The sequence below is a fragment of the Embiotoca jacksoni genome, unplaced genomic scaffold, assembly GCF_022577435.1.
Source record: "Embiotoca jacksoni isolate LCO1_2020_lvr unplaced genomic scaffold, fEmbJac1.0.p SCAF_45, whole genome shotgun sequence".
NCBI classification, from domain to species: domain Eukaryota; kingdom Metazoa; phylum Chordata; class Actinopteri; family Embiotocidae; genus Embiotoca; species Embiotoca jacksoni.
The window spans coordinates 464,441-473,824 of record NW_027185398.1 but is presented as its reverse complement, the minus strand read 5'-3'; positions in this window follow the sequence as shown (position 1 = coordinate 473,824).

Below are 9,384 nucleotides of genomic sequence, written 5' to 3'. Positions count from 1 at the left end.
ATGTAATTCAGATTCTTTCCCCACAGCTCGTCCCGGGATGAAAGATCTTCACAAGACTCGTAACAGATTTATTTTGCAAGCATGGCAGGGCTGTGCAGCTGACGTCTTACTTTCAACTCCCTCTCTGATCACATACTGTATGTTGGGCTTTAAACGATCACAGTACAGATGTTATCCCAAGACGGTGTTGCATTAGTTTTTTTTTTGTCGACAAGTCTCTGAGGTCTACAACTTTAGTACGAGACTTAGATTTTCAAAAAATATCCACTTTGAAGATAAAATCTTTGTGATGGCTGAAAATGCCAGTTTAGTGGGACAAACCTGAAAAAAAAAAAAAAGGTGCGTTTTCAAAATCTTTTTTCGTATAAAGTACCCTGGCATGACTTGTGTTGTGATTTATTGCTATATAAATAAAGTTAAATTGAATATCCTCAATCATATGACTTTGGCAAAAAAACAAAACAAAGCCTGAAAAAAAAAAATCTTGTTTCAGTAGGAGAGAGATTAATTTAATGCCAACTTTTTGCTTCATGGATTACTTCCCTAATTATAATCTGATTGCAGAGTGGAAACACCGCCTCAATTCTATGTAATGGACTCACCTGACAGTTTGTTTGACAGTCTTTGACCGATTATATGAGCTCGAATCTGCATTTGGACACGTTAACTCGCTCTCATCGAGCGCCCGAGTGAGACTTTTTAAGAGCAGATCTTGTCAGAATGTTTTTATTCTCCAAATGTTAATTGCTGTTCTGGGAAACTGGCGTCGGTACAAGCATAAATAGTCAAGTTCTGGGGATCAGTGCCAGCCGTGATTGGGTGCGGAGGCAGCCAAGTGGCAGCCTCGCGGAGAATTTTTTACAAAGGGGTATTTAAATCTGTCCATCCTTTTTTTTTTAATTTTTTTTTTTTATAATGACACTAGTGCAGCCGTGCAGAGCTCTTCATCACGCCGGCTTTCAAATTAGATTGACTGGAGCTGCTACAGTCAAGGAGCGCTGTTCAAACTGGGAACAGGAAGAAAAAAAAAAAAAGCTTGACAATTCAGAAGAGACGTTCTTCAAAAGTTGGCGTAAACCTGCCGTTGCCCGACTGTTTCAGACGCTCTCGCCCCCCCTCCCCCCTCCGCGATCCAACCCAGTATCACGGCGAAGCGTACAACAGACACACCTATACGCTACGGCGAAACATGAGGTAGCCACGCCTTGGCCTCTCTGGGCGTGACAGTTTCACGTTTTGCCGTGATACCAACAACAGGCCTCACCTCCCCACGTCCAAACGTTCAACCTAAAGAAGTTGCCCTCAATGCTTTTTTTTTTTTTTTTTTTTTTTGCAAGATCACCTCTGTTGCATACTTAAGTTTAGCCCCGCCCAAGTGGACTGTGATTGGTTCAAAGAAATACATTCTCCCCAGAATGCCATATGGGAGCAGCCAGACCAATCTCCGGTGCTGGCACAGCCCGGTGGAGGTCGGTCTGGCTGTGCGAGATTACTGCTACATTATCAGTGGAATATTGTTGGGGTTTTTTTAGCTACAAGTTCTGCTCCTTTAGAGACGCTAATTTTATCCAGGAGAGACTTCTGTTGGCCACACTTGGTTCTTAGGAAAAACCCTCCTTCAAACTTTCACCAAGCAGCTGCCCTCACGGTGACACCGCATAACGTACGAGGGAAGAAAATGCCCGTTGATTTCCTTCCAATTAAAGGTTGAACTCAAACTCTTTACAAGCATTTACAGTTATCTAAAAACTGCCACATGCAGAACAGTTGTTGATATTTGGTTTTTCCTGGAACTACGTGAGATTTCCTTTGCAGATTGAGTCAATTCACATAATTTCAAACGGTTACTTACCTCTTTTGTTGTCGAAGGAACACCAACAGTTCTTTGGAAAGACTTCTGCGAACCTGTAATCCAAACAAAATAACGTTATACTTTTGCAACAGATAGGAGTTAGCTACCCGAGTGCATTAAAGAACGATACTTATTAACACGGGTAACAGACGGATTAAAAAGCAAAGTCTGTTAATAATATTTTCACGAGTCTTTTGTTCAGAGCCTTCGTGGCTGAAATGAAATGAATATGAGGAAACATTTGAAGTTAGCCAGATCAAGCGGACATCTATGTCTCGGGTGGGATTCAAAATATGAACGTACTCAGAACTGCAGTTATGTCCAATAACTACTATTTATTGACATAGTTTAGCTACCTATCTTGCCTCCGAAGGCTTTCTGCCAATAGGAAACGCTGACGTGGAAGGAATGTCGCGTTAAATGGACCACGACTATGGCAGGAACCTTCTTGATTTAGCGGGCCTAATATTGCTTTAACAACATCGTATCACAGCAACCACTCAACACAGGGTACATGGCATATAGTTACTGCAATACAAACCAGTTTAAAAAAAAAAAGGTTTACCCGCCCTTTAATGGCCGGTTGCTAAAAGCCTCAATCAATGGTAATTTAAGTCTAATCCATTAAAAATTGTGTTCATGACAATCTCAACATAGATCTCAACATCAGTCATAGAACCGGAGTTCCAGTCGTAACCTTTCCTTTTAGTCCCAACGGCCCCCCAAGCTGCGTTTGACTGAGCCACTGGTATTGAAGAAATTTCCCCTCGGGGATTAATAAAGTGTATAAAATCAAAAATCTAAATTGATGTAAAACACCATCATCCTCCAGCAGATACATTATGATCACTTTGTGCTTTTTTTTTGGAGGGGGGGGGGGGGGGGGGGGCACCGCATAAATCTTAGTTATAGCTCCTATATAGTTTTGGATTCCCACAATGCCAACAAGCAGCAATCACAAAGCTGGTTTGAGATGATGTTGTGACAGCCAGCCTGTTGAAGTTTATGCTCTCTACTGGCAACAGTTCAAACACAACTTGAGTTGAACAAGGCCGCGGAGGTCTGGATTTGTGTAGTGCAGCAGGTGGGGACGTGGGCGGGGGCGACGCGGGCGAGTGGGGGCATTCATGGGCCTTTCAGGGACTAAGCATTTCAAAAAAAAAAAAAAAGGGCACGGACACATTCAATATACAGCTCTCAAAAGCAGTGAATGCACTTTTATGAATGCACGTTTTACACAAGGAGGAATTTCAAAGAGTTCACACACAAAAAAAAAAAAAAATTATACCCTTCTATCTCTCGCAGTGCAGCATCGACTGAAAAGTTCAATTCAAATTTTGGACAAAAAAAAAAAAAAAAGCCAGCGCCTAAAAACAGGCAGCTCTGAAAGCAGCCTCCGCTCCCGACAACAATACAGCAACTCATGACCGGCAAAAGCTGGAGAATGAGAGATTACTGACATACTGTATTCGTCTTTGTTGCCTGTTTACATAATCCCCGCAGTCTCTCATCAAGCAGCACAGATGAAAAGCTTTCATCGTCGTCTCTCTGTGGAAAAACCTCCTTTTTCTTCTTTGAAAAGCCGACGCGGTGGGCCCCGCATGCATACAGGTGTTCCACTTTCGCTAAACAGCGAACGGGATAAGTAACACGCCTGACGGGGAAATCTTAAGTCAAAAACGTCTGGCCGGGGGGGGGGGGGGGGGGGGGGGGGGGGGGGGGAAAGACAAAACACCCAGACGTTTCCCGCATCCTTTGAGCTCGGGGTGAGCGGTCGCACCGGCGCACCGAGCGCCATTAATCATTACGGCTGAAAGCCAAAGACAATAAGTCTCGCCGTAATAAAAGGCCCGGTGCTCCGCGGACCGAGATACTCCGGCGCGGAGACAAAAGCGGCCGCCTGTAAACCGGAGAGCCGGGTATTTCGCAGCGCCGCGCTCTCTCTCCATCACGGTCACTCTCGGATGCAAACCCCGTATCCTCGAAATGTCAGCGGTTTTTGAGGAAGTAAGAAAAATGGCATTGTTTACAGCGCGAAGACAATCCAGTTTGGAAGAGCAGCCGGCGCTTTTGTGAAGGCTTCATAAACCTCCGGGGGTCAGAGAACTTTCCCGGCCTATGAGGCGTGTAATCCTTCACATTCATCCTTATTGGTGTTGTGGGGCTTTGGCGTCTGACGGCGATGGATGTGTGAATCTGCAAAGAAGCAGCCGGGAGTTGAACGCTGAAAATATAAACTGAAAGACTCACTGGAAGCTCGCGATCTCCTTTTCCGGTGCAGCGTCGAGGCTGGAAGGGTGTAGTACGACCGACGGTCCACTAGAGGGCAGCGAGTTTTAGTGACGCTGGAGGTCACCTGTGTTTTTTTTGTTTTTGTTTTGCTTTTCGTTTGTTTTCGAGGCGAGGCCGTGACGCTGGCACGCTGCCCTCTGGCGGACCGGCAGGTGTATTACAGGCTTCACCGGTCGCTATCCGAAGGAGCGTAGAAAATAATAAATCGGTGAAAGAAGATGCGATTACGAGATAAAAACATTTATGAATTAAGTAGTGTACACAGCAGTAGGAGCCGAAGGCAAAGTTAGAAAACGACCACATTTAGCTCGTGGGAATATTTAAGTGGTGGAGGCGAACTGTAAGAAAGAGTGTCCTACAGCGTTCTGATTGTACTTCTGTTTCTGGGAGACTGAGTAACCGGAAACTGACGCTCAAAAACTTCCAAGGAATTTCCAAATAAAACCGCAGCGCTCGGCAGAGTCAAAGGGAATTTTAGAAGTGAAGGAGTCTGGTGAGGTGCAGTAAACTGTTTTTCTTTCAAGTCTTCAGCATGGAAATATCAGTCAGTGCAGCACTTCGTCCTGAGTGACATTATACGCCGACAAGTAAAAGATGCACTCGAACTGAAAATGATTCAAGGTCCTGTATGGTACCCGTTCACGGTATCGCATCAGTCACCGGTAATTGAAAAAAAAAAACATTTCCGTTTTCAACCTTTCTTGTGATGTATTATACACATAAACATATACGTAAAGTTTAGTTTGATAATTGACAAGTGTGACCTTTTCGAATTTGAAATAACAGCAGCATCAGTTTTTAAAACATTAAAATAGTTGAAGTTTAGTTGGTTCCTCGTCTCAGTTCACGAGTTCATTTCAGTTTCAGGGTCCTGAAGTTTCCATTTTTATGAGCGAACTCTCGTCCGAACGTTGCTGCTTTATTTATGCAAGTTTAACCAACTATAACCAAGAACAGATATTCTGAAAGGAACTCGAGCCGAGATTGGACCTCGAGAGGAACGAATCTGGTTGACGCTAAGAACGAGTTCGGGAACCGAGACGCACTGAAATCTGTTCAGAAGCTGGTTTCCAACCTGTTTTCTGTGAAGCGTAGTTTGAGTGCCCGGACGGATCGATAAACTCAGCAGCACCGTGTTCATTTTCTTTAATCATCTGCGATTGGAATAATCACTGACGCCATGTGATCCTCCTGCAGACCCCCCCCCACCCCCACACACACACACACACACACACACACCTCCCCCCCCCCCCCCCCACCTCCTACTTTTGCTGTGGCTGAGTGCAACACCGACAGAACAATGAGAAGCAGATTTTTTTTTTTTGTGTTCCTTGAAACGCTGGTGTTTGTCTGTCAAGCTGAGAAAAGTGAGCACCACCTGGGTGTTTTATTGGTTCTGAGCTGCTAAATCGGCTTATTATGCAGAGCTATTATCGCCGGGAGTTGAGGACATTTCTGAGTTGGCAAAGGTTTTCTCTCCCCCCCCCCCCTCCTCCCTCCCCACCTCACCTCCCTCCACCATCCCTCCCTGGCACTCTCCTCTTTATTTCTTTGGCTCGGCTTCCTCGTTGTTTTTTTTTTTTTTTTGTTTCTCTTTGTTTTTCATGCCCTTGCTTACTTGCTTTTAGTTTCTGTATTTCTTCTTGTCATTCTCTTTGTTTTCCACTCTCCATCTTGCCTCCCCCCTCCCCCCCACCTATCTTCTCATTTTGATTCATCTCTCCTTCCTGGTCAGTGGTTTTTCTTTTACCATACCCTCCCTCCCTCCTCCCACCCCTATTCTTTGAGATTTGCTTTTTTTTTTTTTTTCCTTTCTCTTGCCCCCTCGTCCTTTTTTTCTTTTTTTTTTTTCATTATCCCCTATTTTATTTTATTTTTACTCGTTTTCCCGTCTACCTCTTTGTCTCTATGCTTTTTCTAATCGTTGCGCTCCTCCACGGCTCATAACCCCTCGTTTTTTTTTTTTTTTCCTCCCTCTTTGGCTCATTTTCAGACTTCTCTTCTGTCTCTTATTTGTCATGTCCGCCTTTCTCTGTCGCTCTTCTTTTTTCTTTGTCAGTATTTTTTTTTTTTTTTGCTTTTGCGCCCTCCCCCTGCCTTTTCACTCTCCCTCCCTTCTGTTTCTTCTCTCCTTCAGCGGACTGCTGCAAGAGTTCATTTCAGGACAAAAACCCCTCCTCTTCTGCTGCTGCTGCTGCTGCTGTTGTTGCTGCTGCACACACACACACCACACACACACACACACACCACACACACACACACACACACACACACACACCGTTCGTCGACCAAAAAATCAAAGTGTTGGGTGTAACGGGGGCCCGGGGGACAGACGGGGACAGATGGAGAACACTGAAGATGAAACAAAAGACCGTTCTCTAGGTTCCACTGAGCAATATTGGAGTGACGAGCCCGGGCTGAGGCGACGACGACGTCACACGGTATCACAAATGGATGTTGCTCAACTGTGAAACTGGCACAGATCTGCCCCTCTTTGGCTTCGATTTTGCGATCTGTTTGCTCCGTCTCGGCTCCTGCCAGTATTTAAATTTGTTTTGTCAGGAGTGCTTAACAGATTTGACCTGATTTGACTTCTGCTGCAGATGTTAATCCACAGTCTCCAGGACTTTGCTCGATGCTGGTGGGTTTTTTTTCCACGACGCGCTCGGCCCGAACGGAGGTGAAAATTGAGGGATCCGATTTTTATTTTTTTATTTTTTGCTGGCACCTCCTGGGATGACAAATCCCAACTTTGTGTATCTAATAGCCTGCGACAATGATGCGGTAAGATTAAAGGAAGGTGGGGGGGGGGGGGGGGCACCAGTATACGTTTGCCAGAAAAGACGCTCCTGTTTTTGGCTCCGAATGCTGCAAACCGACAGGATTAGTGATGCTAGCACCATTTCTCTGGGAAATGTAATACTCGCCAGTTTATCATCTTTCCAACACTTTCATTGAGATATCGAAAAAAAAAAGTACTGAATATATAATGTGAAATATGGTGAACCATATATACTCCAAAAGGGGCTCGCGACCTGTAAGCGCTGCAGTTGGTGGAGACCAAAACAAAAAAAGCTAAAAGGAGGCTCACGTTTATCCGGTTGCCAGACTCAAAAAAAAAAAAAATCCTAATGAATGCCAGAGTGGCTACAAGCCCGCTGGCTCTGATAGAGGTTGATGTGATAAAAAAAAATTAAAAAAAATTGATGCTAAAACTTGGTGCAATAGTAGTTCACATACACCTTCAAATGCTAACGCAGTTATACCGTATGGTGCGTGGTAATATCAGCTGAAAATGCCACATCTTTTTTTTTGGTCCACTTAAGGATGTAAAAATAGCAAAAATGTTCCCTTTCTTCTATTTCGGGTTTGTAATGAGCAGCTTTCCGTAAAACCTTTGGCCCTGTAGCCTCCCGTTTACCTCAGACACACATTCGGTTACACAACCCCAGACTCCAAAAAGTTGCTGCACAGTTGCTACAGTATTGGTAATGGGGTCCTGCTGGGCTCCTTTGCCCCCCCCCCGACCCCCCTACTCCCCACCTCCCACCCCCCCCACACCCCCCCAGACATTCACTCACTGGCCATTCAAATGAGTGGCCGAGCTTTTTTGTGTGTGTGTGTGTGTGTGTGAGACACCAGACCTTGAAAGTAGCCGCTATTCAGCACAACCGGTGCGTGACATTTCAAATCAGGACTCCCTTAAAGAAAAAAAAATGTGAATTTGGCCTGACCTGGCAAACCCTGAACTCCCCCCCCCCCCTCCCCCTCACTCTCCCCCCCCGCCCTCCTCCCCACCACACACACACATTTCTCCGTCACTCTCTCCGCTTCTGCTCGTTAGCACACCAACCCTATTCCAGGTCATTACAGAGAACCCCCCCCCCTCCCCCCTCCCTCCGCCCTCCCCCCCTCCCACACACACACACACACCACACACACACACACACACACATACTTTATACACACTTTCTCTTCCTCATCTTCTACACACACTCAGGCTTTCTAGTTTGCTTTATCCCGGCCTCCCCCCCTCCTCCCCCCCTCCTCCCCCCCCCCCACGCCCTCAACAGAGTGACACACATGCTGCTGATCAGGGGAGGCCGAGCAGGCGGCAGTCTGACCTCATTAGGAGCCGTGGCAGTCCCGCCGAGGGAGAATCCGTCGACGGATGACCAAGTAGAGCCGCTACGGGAGCGGGAACGGACGGATCTGAAGAGCCGCAGAGGCGAGATCTAAGAGTTTCTCGCCGCCGTGGCGGCCACTAAATAAACTCGCCTACTTTGCTTTTAAAAATAACGGGAAGGACTAATTTACGGCTGCCGATGCACGAGCTCGTTTCAGTTGCGCGCATATGTGAGATTTAAAGGAAAGTTTAAGAAGCGATGCGTCTTCAACACGCTGCAAATTACAGTCAAAATGTACAGACGGGTTTGTTTTTTTAGTTGTTGTTTTTTTTAGGTCAGTCAGTGCATCAACTTTTGGTGCAGACTCAAACATCTGTATTCGGGCTCCCAGGAGGATAAAATCATGATGACTTTCCTCATCCGCTGACTTTCATGAAGAATGTCAGACTTTCCCCGAGATGTTCAGGGACGCCAGGTGATGTATCATACTGACTTAAGGGATCATCTCACTTGTCCGCCTTCCACCAGAAGGTAGTTTACACTGAAATATCTCAACACTGCTGAATTGTCATCGCTCCAGTGATTCTCCGATGTTTCCTAGCAGCTTAAATCGGACCTAAGTACCACCGAAACGTCCCCGTTAGTCGCAGATGTGCTTTGTGTTTGGGGCTAATTCGCAAATGCCAGCGAGCTAACACCCTTAAGGCGGGTAATAATGGTAAACATGCTGAGAAATACTTCGACAAAATGAAAGTGTCCCGAGAGCTACTCATGTTTGGGGACATTTGTTCACATAGCTGAGCTCCATCCAAACCTGTTGAATAAGTGGCTTTTAATGTGAGCAATAACAATTGATACTCAACACACATTTTGTATCACAGAACCGCCTAAATTCAACAGCATGGGGATGTTTTTTTTCTGTACGCATTTCTGGATATTTCTTTTATTTAAAAAAAAAAATAAAAGAATAAAAAAATGCTGAATTGAATGGCCAAATGTACCTGGCTGGCCGTCAAACCTGGGCATCCCAGTAAGTCACTGCATATTGTTAAAACCCTTCAGCAAGCTACTCTGAACTGGGTAATAAGCTTCGTGTCGGTGACCCCTGATTTA